Source organism: Misgurnus anguillicaudatus, chromosome 6, assembly GCF_027580225.2.
Source record: "Misgurnus anguillicaudatus chromosome 6, ASM2758022v2, whole genome shotgun sequence".
NCBI lineage: Eukaryota > Metazoa > Chordata > Actinopteri > Cypriniformes > Cobitidae > Misgurnus > Misgurnus anguillicaudatus.
In genome coordinates this window covers 301,559-316,446 of record NC_073342.2, presented here as the reverse complement: position 1 = coordinate 316,446, position 14,888 = coordinate 301,559, and positions in this window count along the sequence as shown.

Here is a 14,888-nt window from a genome sequence, read left to right as displayed (position 1 = left end):
ATATTTATATTGCTGTTCTTCAAACCTTTTCAGGTATTTTCATGATAATAAAGAATATGTAGAGTGATTATGTTTGATGACTCAAACCAACATTGATTTCAGATTGATATGGACTTACTGATCAAAAGCCGTAGTACATGTAGCTGTGCATAATATCTGGGTGTGATGGCTACAGCGTCACACAGGAATTTTTTAAATAACTTGTTTTATTTTCGGACCAGGAATACTCTTAAATCTAAAAAGAAAAAAACGAAACGAATGGTTTACAAGTTTAATATGCATTTGTAAATTAGCAAATGCGCACATTTAGCAATCACATAGAAATTAATGCACTTGTAATATGAAGTGGACGCGGGTCCGGATCAAGTTCCCGTCGGGTCCGGATCCGGACCGGAGTCCGGACTTTGAGAAACCCTGGTCTAGAGATTGCTGGAAGATTGGACACCAAGCAGGGGTTAACTCTTCTGCACATTCTCGCAAAAGATAAGCTGAGATCCCATCTGGACCAGACGATTTCTTTGCAGAAATTTTACGAAATAGTGAAGTGATCTCTTGAGGGTCCACAAGTAATCTAGCTTCCGCTGTACATTCAACAGATTTCAAAACCTCTTCACATTCTTTGATAGGATCTGCATTATCGAACCGTAGAAAAAATAATTTAACTCATTTGCTTTCATAAAATCATCAGTTGTAATAAGACGCTGTTTCTTAGAGACCATATTAGAAATGGATCTCAGAGAGTTCCACAGTTTTTTAGTATTCGAGGATGAAAAGTTTTGTTCAATATAATCCCTTTTTCGTTTTCTAGCGTCCCGTAATAGTATGTTCAGTTCCTTTTGAACAACTTTTAACTCCACCTGGTCCTTTTTCATGAAAGCTGCTTTTTTCCTGTTGATGCAGGCTTTCACTTCCTTTGTTAATGTGGGGCTTATTATTAGGGAACACCAATATTTCTTTTTTAGGTCAAATAGAATCCACGCAGAAGAGAATACACCCACATAATGTTAAGCTCTGGTTAGCGATAACGTAACTTACAGTAAAAGGCAAATAATAAACATGAATACTTACAGCCTGTGATCCAGAAGTGCACAGTAATCCAACTTTCAGGAGGAGACGTTGCGCAAATCCAGCTTCGGTTCATGAAGCAGTCATTGTAAAAACTCCGTGAACTTACAAACAACTTCTGACTGGATTTTGCCGGAACCGTATTAAACATGATGTCCTCTGTGGAAGTCCATAAAGCGCTATTTTGCCCTCGCATCTAAAGAGACAGCGTCTACTCGAGAGATTTAATCGCTTAAATGATGAAAGAGTTTACAAACACACTCGAATCAGGGACTCCCAACCTCCGCCATTTCAGCTCTCTTCGGACTCGGCGCTCTCAACTCCCGTCTTTGAGGGCGTACCCAAGCAAAGCAGAGAGGGCTGAACTATGATAATGTTGGTCTTCTCTACGTCACCAATCCTGGCATAAGTGCCACCAGTACTCCGTCAGAGCGCGTCTTCAGCACCGTGGTGAGCAGAAAGCACGGCAATGTGCAGCTTATTAATACCAGACAAAGTGAACAAGTTGGTATTTCTGTGCAGAAACATTGAAATTTAAACATGGTCCGTGTAACGTTGTGTAAATTCTGCTTCTCGGTCTGATTGTTGTTTTCGTTTTCTTGTTCTTGATGTTCGCTGAATTCTGGGTTTATATTTTAAACTGCCGCTTCAGTGCAGTATAGCCACAGAGCTATTTAACAATGAGCACAATCTCCCGAGACACTACAACATGCTACTAATAATTCATTAATAAGAGCTGTTTTCTTGTACAAAATTAAATATTTTAAGTTAAATGTACAGTGTTAAAACATGTAAAAAGACAAGATTTTAACAATGTCAAGATCAAATGCCTGACAGGGTATTGTGTGTGTGTGTGTGTGTGGTAATTATCACGTTGTGGGGACCAATTGTCCCCACAAAGATAGGAATACCAGTGTTTTTGTGACCTCGTGGGGACATTTTGAAGTCCCCATGAGGAAACAAGCTTATAAATCAAACAAAATGAAGTTTCTTGAAAATGTGAAGTAGTAGAAGGGTTTCTGTCAGAGGTGGGTAGAGTACCCAAAATCTGTACTCAAGTAAAAGTAGAAGTACTTATACAAGTAAAAGTAAAAGTAACGATCTAATTATTTACTTGAGTAAGAGTAAAAAAGTATTAGATAAAAAAACTACTCAAGTAGTTAGTTACTCGTTACTTCCGATCTGATTGAAAAGAAGCGTAAAATCCCTGAATTTCAGACTACTTGGGAGGGTTTCACACACCTCTCCTTAAAAGTCTCATTGTTCTGCTTATATACTACTTATAAACCTAGGTTAAAGTAAAGCAGTCTATCTCAGTCCTCCAACGTCACATAACGTGTCATTAAAAAAAAATCTTAAACACACACTGACAGTTAACTGTGTCTTTATTTTCACGTTCACAACAAAATTTGGCTGCATCTGCCTTTAAACAAGCTTACAGTAAGCAAAAAAGAATGTCTGTGTCTGTTTGTTATTATGTTTTTATATGAATAGGTTATTTTCATTGCCATTAATGTGCAATTAATGAACATAAGGAGCTTGATAAAATGCTTATTTTAGAATTTCAAATGGAACTTATATGTTTTTGAAAATCAACTCTACATTTATTATAATATATATAACATGTTTCTTTAAAAACATACTTTATTCTTTTATTTTTATAAGTATATAGATTCTTTAGGAAGGAATTAAATAAAATACAATCCAGTTTTTATTCGTATGTATTTTCTACATTTAATTCAATTCAATTCAATTCAATTTTATTTATATAGCGCTTTTCACAAGTGTTAATTGTTGCAAAGCAGCTTTACATGAGAAGATTTAGAGGAGAACACAGAAAATCAATAGATAATATAAGAAGTAGAGAAAGCGGTTAAACCGTACAAGCGAGCATATTAATAAAGTAACGTATACTGTAAAGTGCTAAATTAAGCCAAAGTTGGCTGACTCTCCCTGGGATTAAAAACCCTCTAGGAAAAAAAACCCAATGGGAAAAAGTCCTAGAAGGACAAAAACCCTTGGGAGAAATTAATATATATTTATATATATATATATATATATATATATAAACGGTAGGGATAGGAGGCGGGTAAGCGAATTAAACTGGTTTAGCCGGTGGTCGTTGGTCGGGCATCGGCTGGTCATCACGTTGAAGGACAGCCAGTGGATCAGTGATGCAATGATCTTCACAGCAACCGGAACTGGGTCTGTTTGTCTCATGGTCCTCGTGGTTGAGGACGAGACAGGGAGAGAAAAACAGAATTCTATTAGCGTAGGGGCCGTTCGCATGCAATGCAGGTGTCAAACATTATAGTGGTTCAAGTCGGCTCGGTTCCAGACAGGCTAACTATTGCGGCATAAGTATATTACCCATATGAGGTATGTGAGTGCTTTGTTCTGGACAAACTAACTACTGCGGGAAATGTACATTTACTGGACATTTTATGTGAATGCTTTGTTAAAGAAGAATGTCTTAAGTTTAGATTTAAATTGATCGACTGTGTCTGATACTCGAACATTGTTTGGTAAATCATTCCAGAGCTTAGGGGCTAAGTAGGAAAAGGATCTACCACCTTTAGACACTTTTGATATTCTAGGGATAATTAAGTGACCAGAATTTTGTGAGCGCAGTTTACGTGATGGATTGTATTCTGATAGTAGTTCTTTAATATACGAAGGCGCTAGGCCATTTAAGGCTTTGTAGGTGATTAGTAATATTTTAAATTGTATACGATATTTAACTGGTAGCCAGTGTAAAGATGCCAGAATTGGACTGATGTGGTCATACTTTTTAGATCGAGTAAGCACTCTTGCGGCGGCGTTTTGAACCAGCTGTAGCTTGTTTACCTGATTTGCATGGCATCCCCCGAGTAACGAGTTACAATAGTCTATTCTAGAGGTCATAAAAGCATGTATAAGCTTTTCTGCGTCTGATGCAGACAGCATATGGCGTATTTTTGAGATATTTCTAAGATGGAAGAATGCTGTGCGGCAGATGTTGGCGATATGACTATCAAAAGATAGATTGCTATCGAACATTACGCCTAAATTCTTAACCGTGGAAGATGGCACCACCGTGCAGCCATCTATGGGCAACTTGTAATCTGACATATTATGTTTGTAGCGATTCGGTTCAATAATAAGTATCTCTGTTTTATTGGAGTTTAGCATAAGAAAGTTTTGTGCCATCCAGTCCCTAATATCACTAATGCAGTCTGTTAGCTTAGAAAACTGGTGGGTTTCGCTAGGATGCGACGAGATGTAAAGCTGGGTATCATCCGCATAGCAGTGAAAACTTATGTTATGTTTCCTGATAATGTCTCCTAGAGGTAACATATATAACGAGAATAGGATAGGGCCTAGAACTGATCCCTGAGGTATGCCGTATTTAACGGGGGAGTGATATGACTCTTCCTCATTTACATAAACAAAGTGATATCGATTGGTTAGATACGATCTGAACCAGGCTAACGCCTGACCACTGATGCCAACATAGTTTTCTAGTCTATTGAGTAAGATTGTGTGATCTATTGTGTCAAAGGCTGCACTAAGGTCTAGTAATATAAGGATTGAGATTTCACCACGATCGGATGTTAATAGGAGGTCATTTGTAACTCTAAGCAGCGCTGTCTCTGTGCTATGGTGGGGCCTGAATCCTGATTGGAACTTTTCATATGTATTATTATTTTCTACGAATGTGCGTAGCTGGCTTGCCACTACTTTTTCTAATATTTTAGAAAGAAAAGGTAGATTTGAGATTGGTCTAAAGTTATTAAGATCTCCCTGGTCAAGGTTTTGCTTTTTAATGAGCGGTCTAATAACTGCTAGTTTGAAAGCTGTTGGAACGTATCCTAATTCTAGAGATGAGTTAAAGATATTAAGTACAGTGTCTGACACTACATGAAATACCTCTTTTAGTAATTTTGTGGGAACGGGGTCTAGTATACAGGACGATGATTTGGATGACGTTACTAGTTTAGAGAGCTCTTCTATTGTAGTAGGATTAAATGACTCAAGATGTTCGTTTGGTAATCTAGTGGAAAATGTACTATTGGGTAGAGTGATGGCTGCTTGCATAGTTTCTATGTTTTCCCTAATAAACATAATTTTGTTAGTAAAGAAGTTCATGAAGTCGTCACTATTGTGTTGGAGTTTACTATTGGTTTCTGTTTGTTCTTTGTTTCTAGTCAGTTTCGCAACTGTGCTAAATAGAAAACGAGGGTTGTTATGATTTTCTTTAATAAGCGTACTGAGATAGGTAGATCTGGCAGTTTTAATGGCCTGTCTGTAGTGTTGAACACTCTCTTTCCATGCTGAACGCCATACCTCTAACTTTGTGCTTCGGTAATTTCTTTCCATTTTTCTAGCTACTTTTTTAAGGGCTGCAGTATGATGGTCATACCATGGAGCTGGCGGTTTTTCTTTGATTCTCTTTTTTCGAATGGGAGCAACGGCATCCAACGTGCTAGAGCAGACGTTGTTCAGGTTTTCTATTATAATATCTAGATCTTCACGATTATCTGCTACATGTTTCATTTGGGACAGGTCTGGAAGAGTGCTAATAAAGCTATCTTTAGTGGTGGAAATTATTGTTCTGGCTAATCTGTAGCATGTTGTAGACTGAGCGGTCCTATCTAGAAGTATTGTACATGACACAAGGCAATGGTCTGAAACGGCATCGCTCTGGGGTGATATTTCGATGTCATTAATATTGAGTCCGAGTGACAGAATTAAGTCTAGTGTGTGATTACGAGTATGCGTGGGCCCTGACACGTTTTGTTTAATGCCGAGAGAATTTAGAACATCCATAAACGCACGTCCTAATGCATCTTTTGGATTATCCACATGGATATTAAAATCACCAACGATAAGAGCTTTATCTACAGTGACTGTAAGCTCAGATAGGAAGTCTGCTATTTCTTTAAGAAAATCTGTGTGGTGGCCTGGAGGCCTATATATGGTAGCTAAAATGAACGAAAGTCGTTTGTTGTTGCGATCAGTTATTTCCATATTTAACAGTATTATTTCAAACGAATTAAATTTTAGGTTGGATTTATGGTTTACTTTGAATATTTTATTGTATATTGTAGCTACACCACCCCCTCTCCTTATTAGACGAGGAACATGTTTATAATAATAGTCTTGTGGGGTGGATTCGTTTAAACTGGTGTAATCGTCTGCTTTAAGCCAGGTTTCTGTTAAACAGAGTGCATCTAAGTTTTGGTCAGTAATTATTTCATTGATAATTGGTTCTTTGTTGGTAAGTGATCTAATGTTAAGAAGGCCGAATTTTAACATTTGAGTTTCATCTGTTAATGTATTATGTTCTAGTTTTATGTTAATAAGATTTGTGCGAGACGAGGTAAACGGTGCTCTGTATTTATTTGTTCGAGGAACAGACACAGTCGAGATGTGTTGGTACTCTGTTAAAAAAGGCTCTATGTGCTGGGATATATGTGATCTTGACATGTCAAGGCAGCTAACAGACTGATGGGTAAGCCGATTTAAGTAAGGTGTCCGGTTATGTGTAGGGGAGAACGTCTCGGTTACATATGTAACCCTCGTTCCCTGAAGGAAGGGAACGGAAACGTCACGTCGTGACCGACGAATTGGGAACCGCTTCGCGGGTGACCTATCTGCTTCGAGAAACCTTTAAAACGCCAATGAACTTGGCATGCAGATAATTGCATCTGCCGGCGCCGCCCCGCCGCACAGGTATTTAATGAGCGGCAGGTGCAGTTATCAAATCAGCTATTTTTTTGCTGAGGAAGCTGGACAGAAAGAAAGTGTCCGGCCGATATCAGCAGTGGAACAGCAAACTGTGGCGACGGGACGTGACGTCTCCGTTCCCTTCCTTCAGGGAACGAGGGTTACATATGTAACCGAGACGTTCCCTTTCAGTTGGTCACTACGACGTCACGTCGTGACCGACGAATTGGGAATCCCTACCAAAGCGCCACTGAAGCTGACCCTTCCAGTGCCTGCATAAACCCTCTGACTCTCCTCTTTAAGGGAACGGAAATGGGGTTGAAGCAGAGGCCAGTCACTACTTGTTCCTTAACCCACGATAGTGACTAGGCGAACTGGGAAGCGAACTCGTCAGGCGGGACTAAGATCGCTGCGGAAGAAAAACCCTCTAGGGGTCTACCACTAAGGTGATGGATAAAAAGACACGAGGTCTATAAAAATACACTCTCTTAGCAACACTAGAGAGGCGCGGAACGAACTCCGCTAAGGGAAACGTGGTAAACCATAAACTTTCCACGGAAATACTCACAAAGAAACCACTAGGGGGCGCAATGTGGGCGCTAGCCTCACCCAGATAGTCAAGAATACATCTAGTGAGAGGCTGGCAGCCGATGCTCCGCAACATCGGTCACCAAGTGGTGGAAAAGACAAAAAACATTTTTTGTAACGTTTTTGCCTTAATGGCCTTCCATAATGGTGCGGTTTCTGCGCAGCCAAAAAGAAAGGCTCCAAGCCGACACAGGAGCCGTTCCTCGATGTTCTCACTGATCTTACGAGAGAACTCAAGAGGATACCGGCTCAACACGAACACTGTAGAATCTACTGAACGTATTAGGTGTCACCCAGCCAACAGCTCTACAAATATCTGAAAGCGAGGAACCACGAGCCAAAGCCCAAGATGAAGCCACGCTTCTGGTTGAATAGGCTCTCAAACCAAAAGGGCAAGGAATGCCCTGTTTCTCATAAGCCAGGGCGATTGTGTCTACAATCCAATGAGACATCCTCTGTTTAGTGACAGCTTTCCCTTTCTGCTGACCACCGTAACAGACAAAGAGCTGTTCTGAGGTCCGAAAGCTTTGAGTGCGATCCACATACACACGTAGTGCACGTACAGGACATAACAAAGCCATAGCTGGGTCTGCCTCGGAAGGCAGCGCTTGTAAGTTCCCCACCTGATCTCTAAAGGGAGTGGTGAGAACTTTAGGCACGTAGCCCGGCCGGGGCTATTAGTTTAACACTGGATTCAGCCGGCCCGAACTGAAGGCACGAATCGTTGACCGAAAATGCATGAAAATCCCCTATCCTTTTAATAGAAGCCAATGCGAGGAGCGTCAAAGTTTTCATAGTGAGAAACTTGACGCTCACCGTCAGCAGAGGTTTGAAAGGGCAGTGCTGAAGCTTTCAGCACCATGGACAAGTCCCAAGGAGGAATAGAGGGAGGCGCCAAGGATTCAGCCTCCGTGCCCCTCTTAAAAACCTAATGACCAGATCGTGTTGACCCACATATCTACTTTAATAGTAGATGGTGACAGCCTCTTCTCCAAGCGGTGCTGGAGATATGAAAGCACAATACTGATCGAGCATTCTCGGGGGTACACCAAACAACAAACAGGTTCCATTTCAGCGTATACGCCTGTCTCATAGACGGCGCTCGCGCTGCAGCGATGGTGTTAGATACCGCCTGGGGTAAACCACCTAAAACCTCCGCACCCCGTCCAAAGACCACACATGGGGGTTCCACAGATCAGGGCGAGGGTGCCATAATGTGCCAGGGAGTCAGCCAGGGAGGGACTGTCGCGAGGAGAGTGAACTCTGTAAAACCAATTCCTAGTTGTCCGGTACGGCGCAACTAATAGAATGCGCTCCTCGTCCTCCCTGACTTTGCACAGTGTCTGCGCAATAAAGCTTACTGGGGGAAACCCCGCGGCCAGCTGTGTGCCAGTGCATCCACGCCGAGTGTTCCTTCGGATAATGAATAAAACAGGCGACAATGGGTTGTCTCTGACGAAGCAAACAGATCTGACTGCGCTCTGCCGAAACATTTCCAAATCAGCTGAACCGACCGGGGGTGGAGTCGCCACTCGCCGGAGCGCGCTGCTCGTAAGAGCGCGACTGCCGCTGTGTTCAGCGACCCCGACATGTGAATGGCACGAAGAGACCTCAGATACTTCTGACTCCAGAGGAGGAGAGACGGGCGAGATGCGACAGGTGACGAGAGCGCAGACCGCCTTGGCGATAGATATACGCTACAGCCGCAGTGTTGTCTTAAGCACTATATCTTAAGCATCAAATCACGTTGATGAAACGGACGAGCGCAAGATATACAGTGCACAACTCGAGGCAATTTATGCTAATGTCGCTAGAATGTCGACCAGACCCCCGAAGTGACGAGCCCGCCGTACGTGGCTGCCCACCCCGTGGTAGAGGCATCTTTGCCAACAATAGCATGCCTGGAGACCTCTCAGTGGCACCCGCACCCTGAGAAACGCTGGGTCTGACCACGGGGTGAAAGTGTGACGGCATCTCGATGTAATTATAATACTGTGAAAGGCGGTGAGCCACGCTCTCCTCGGGACTCGGTCATAAAGCCAACACTGAAGCGGTCTCATATGGAGCAGCCCGAGCGGTGTCACGGCCGCGGCTGCTGTCATATGCCCCAGAAGTTTCTAAAATTATTTCAGTGGAACCGCAACCCTGCCTTTAAATGTTGAGGCAAGCCAGAATTGACTGAACACGCGCTTCTATGAGACGTGTTGTTAAATCGACCAAATCCCGTTACTTTCCGAGAAAAGAGATCCTCTGCACGGGGCAAAGTTTACTCTTTCCCCAGTTGGCCTGAAGACCGAAACGAGCGAGGTGTTTAAGTACACGATCTATGTGTGTGCACAGCATCTGACGAAACTGAGCTATTATGAGCCAATACGCCAAAACGCAAACACCGCTCTCTCTCTCAGGGGCTGCAGTGCGCCATCCGCAACTTTCATGAAGACACAGTGAGAGAGAGAGAGAGAAAGCCCGAACGGTGAGACTTTGTACTGATATGCCCTCCCCTCCAACACAAAGCGGAGAAACGGCCTGTGTCGGGGGAGTATGGAGACATGAAAGTATGCGTCCTTCAGGTTGAAGGCTGCGAACCAATCCTATGGGCGGATGCATTAAAATATGCTCCTCTGCGTAAACATTTTGAACAGCATTCTGTGAATGTGAATTCTGTGGATCGTGCGTAAAAGCCAACGCGACGGGCTGGGAAGCTCTTCCCAGGCCCCCAGATACCGAGCGAGAGGAAATTAACGGCACGATGTGTGTACCCGTGGCGAGCGGAGACGGGGAACTCAACGACGCGTGCTCTTTGGCCGCATTGTGAGATGTTGTGTGTAATGAAACACTCACCCGAAACCGCTGATGGATGCTGAGCAAAGGCTCCTTTGTAGATGTCCCGCTCGATACATCCGCTGGCGAAAGAGGAAGAGGAGAACTTAGGGTTTTGAGCCCGTCCGAAACTCCTATATGCCTCCGGTGATCTGGAGAAAGAAGAGGAATTCGCTCTTTGAGGTTAGTGGGTGCCCATTGAAGTCGGCGGAACACAAAACGAAACCAAGGATTCCCCACCCGGCCCTCCTCCGGGGTGGGGGGGGGGAATGATGCTTTCACCATCTCCTGAAGAGCGATCCTCTCCATCTTCAGATCGCCCGACTCAGAGCCGCTAAGTTTCATTTTCCACCTCTGTAGCGGGCTGAGTGGGCGGGTGTACTGCTTACGACAGGTTCCTCAGAGCTGCCGGGATGAAGGAACAAAAAAAGCCGTAGCAGGACGCCCTCGGCGAAAAGCAGACCAATATATTGACGTAACGGAGGGGGCAGCTAGGCTCCGACGTGGCATGATGCCTTAGTCTGTTCTAAAGCGGCCGATCATTGTTGGACACTCTCAGCCGCGTCGCCGAAATGGCTGGTCTAAAATGGAACATTAGGACGATTATTAACGACCTACTTAATGCCCGCAAGACACAACCAGAGATGGCGTTCCCAGTCGCTCGTAGCGCCAGGTCAGAGCCACACAGGATTCTTTAGTTGCCGGACCGTGACCTCACCTGTGCAGATCCTTCAGTGCCTTAGCCTGGCGGACCTCCATCACGCCATGGCATGCACGGCAGAGGCCGCCTCTCACAAGCCCGTGGGTCTGTGAAGGGAGGGAAGCTGGTCTCTTGAAGCAGCATAACCCTTAGCGGCCCCACCGTCAGGAGAGGTGAGAGGTGATGGCTGAACGATCGGTTCCGGGAGGAAAACGAGTTTTCCACGACCGTGTCAACCAACATGCACCCCGGGAAGAAAGGCACAGAAGGTTGGGGCTGTTCTTGCAGTCCTGAAGTGCCAATCATCTAGGCGGGACGGTGCGGTGGGAGAGGAGCTCTCCGCTCCACACAGACCGTCTCCGTGCTCCCGAGCGTACATGGCCGCCACTCGGGGTCGAGCACGGGAGCCCCTACCCAACCCGAAGGCGGGAGTGGGTCCGAGTCGGCGACCGAATAGACGACCCCCTCTCCGATGCTGTGACAGACATAGAATCCTTGTGAGGACTGAAAGAGGACGAGAGCGCGTAGAACACGCGCCACCCGTCTCTTACGGCACCTCTGGCTGTGGATGGGGGTGCTGAGAGTCACTGGACGAACCAGCTAACCGATTCAGCACCGTCTATACGGAGATAAGATTTCCGGAGTTTTGCCACCGCACCTTTAACGGGGCTCCGCAACGGAAAAACGGGGTGACGTTCCAATCATGCAGGTAATAGTATGACAGGAGGTAGTAGAATCTTACAGTCAATGTTTCTTGACGAAATAACTGAAACTGAAATCTTAGACATTGTGAGGAAGTGTAAAACTAAAACCTCTTGTGATGGGGATGGAATAGATATGACTATTGTAAAAAAAACAATAGATTGTATACTCCAACCTTTAACTTATATCTTTAATCTTTCCTTTAGTTCAGGTGTTTTTCCACAAAATATGAAGACTGCGAAGATAATACCTATTTTTAAGAAGGGTGACAAACACGAGTTTAATAATTATCGACCTGTTTCAATACTTTCACAGTTTTCAAAAATAATAGAAAAATGGTTTATTTATAAATTGGATTTATTTTTGGAAAAAAATAATTTACTTTTTGAATATCAATACGGATTTCGTTCTAATAGATCTACCGCTGTTGCATTAATTCATTTAACAGATGAAATTCTAGCTGCAATGGAAAAAAAGCAGTATTTTGTAAGTATATTCCTGGACTTACAGAAAGCGTTTGATACTGTCAACCATAATTTATTGTTGTCAAAATTACAACAATATGGATTAAGGGGTCGGGTATATAAATGGCTTGAAAGTTATTTAAGTAATAGAAGTCAGTATCTACAATTTAAAAACTATAATTCAAATCATAAAACTGTGGTATGTGGAATTCCTCAGGGTTCGGTAATTGGTCCTAAGCTTTTTATATTGTTTATTAATGATATATTTGAGGCCTCCAAAGACATGAATTTTTTATTGTTTGCAGATGACACAACAGTGTTTAAGACAGGGGCAGATTTAAATAAATTAATGGTTACTATTGAAAGAGAAATGACAAAATTAAAGAAATGGTTTGATTATAACAAATTGTTTTTGAATTGGGATAAGACAAATTATATGGTTTTTGGAAATAAGGGAAAACAAGAATGTACAAATTTAGTTATTCAAGATGTAAACATTGAACGTGTTTCAGAAATCAAATTCTTAGGGGTTATTTTAGACAGTAAACTAAGTTGGAAGTCTCATATAGATCATATCAAAATTAAAATAAGTAAAAACATTGGTATTCTTTATAGAGTTAAATATATACTGGATGAAGACTCATTAAAGCTTTTATATTTAACTTTAATTGTCCCATATTTAACGTATTGTACTGAGGTGTGGGGTAATGCAGGCACCAGTTATACAGAAAGGTTGTGCTTACTCCAGAAGAAAGCAATAAGAATTGTGACGCACAAAGGTGTTCGGGACCACACTAATAAATTGTTTATCAAATTGCAGACCTTGAAATTTTATGAGTTGGTCAAATTTAAAATATTGCAAATTATGTGGAGAGTGAAAAATAATATGGTGCCAATACATATTCAAAAAAAATTTAAGTTAATTATAGATAGTAAAAATAGAAGAAAAGGCAACTTTTGTGTACCATATTCACGTACCTCAAAAAAACAAAAAGGGTTTATGGTAATTGGGATCAATTTATGGAACTCTTTGGATAATGAGGAAAAATCATGCTATACGATTGTTCAATTTAAAAAAATATATATAAAAAAGGTATTTCGAAAATATGAAGAAAGTGAAATATAAGAATAAATTTTTGATAAATATGAAATTGTTAATTATATACATGTGAAGTAAATTTGCACTTTGATATAGAGAATGGGAGCAATACGAGCTATATATTCTGTGCTAGACTAGATATTTGGAAAAAGGGGCATGAATTTATAAGACGATGTCTTCCTCATGCTCCTATTCAGCATTGGAAGATAATATTTATTTATTTGTGTATGAGATTATTTTGTGTTTGTAACAATATCATGGCTGAATAAAAGAATTTGATTGATTGATTGATTGATTGAACCCGTCTCCGCCATCCAAGAGGTTCATGCTCTCTTAGGAGTATGAACCCTCCACGATCGCAGCCTCAGCATGCACTCTTGCGCACGAGAGAAAACGATCATGGCCACCCGGGGACCCATACATTTGCCGCATCCAGAAACACGGACGGAAAGACATCTTTAAAAAGACGCTCCCGTCTCAGTGCAAGTGAAATGCTGTCTTTAAAAAGACGCAGAACACCGCAATACTCTTTTAGAGGAAATACTCTTTTAATGTGCTGATGTTGATGAAGCACACAGGGGAACGGCTACGCACACACTCAACTAAGAGTGAGAAAAAAGTCAAAAAATTAAAAAGAGAGGTGGAACACCCGCGAGCCTCCGCTGAAATGCCTTTGCCCAACCAAATCGAACACGCAGAGTTTTCCAAAGAGCAGAGAGTAGCTTCTCGTGAGCAGTCAGTCTGCCAGCTTTCGAAGCTAAAAAGCTGATTTGATAACTGCACCTGCCGCTCATTAAATACCTGTGCGGCGGGGCGGCGCCGGCAGATGCAATTATCTGCATGCCAAGTTCATTGGCGTTTTAAAGGTTTCTCGAAGCAGATAGGTCACCCGCGAAGCGGTTCCCAATTCGTCCGTTACGACGTGACGTCGTAGTGACCGACTGAAAGGGAACAGGCGAAAAGTACAATTATTCAGAATTATTTTTTTTTAGTGTTTTTTAATTTTTAAAGATGATGTTTCAGACAGAGTTATATTTTTGCTGTGGTCAGTAACTATCAATACCAGGTGGAATTTTGAACAAATGTAAAATGACTAGTATAATTTCACTTTGAACATAAGTGGTGAATTGTTTTTTTTAACACAACAAAACAATGTAGATTTTCGTGTTACACTTGTTTTTATTAACTATACATGACTATGACCTCTTTAACATGTAACTGCAAACATATTTTGTAATTTATCTTTTCAAAAAATAATGAAATTACATTTTCATTTTAAATGTCGGTTTAATCAAATGTTTCAAAAGCAACCGACAGTACAAACTTTTTGAACACTATGAAAATGAAATTAAATCAAATTAGAATAATATAAATGGTACAAAAGTAAGTGTTACTTTCGTCCCGACAGGATCTCCTCACATTTAAACCTGATTTACTTTTATTTTGAAAAACTCTTGAGAAGTCAAACTTCAGGATGTGTTAGAGCACTAAATTATCTGAAGATTGATGAAACGAGAAACACAACGCATTATAAGAAAACAATGACCGCTTTTGGAATTTACTTATGGTTGAAAACACCTTTCTGGATCTACACCCGGAAAATGGTGAGTAAATAACGCGATATTTGTCAGCTCTGTCAAGGGTTGCAAAGATGCTGTCATAGTTTGGGATGCAAATGTTATCAGTCCTCTGTGAAAATCGCTTTGTTACTTTCGTCCAGCGTTACTTTTGCCCCGGTTCT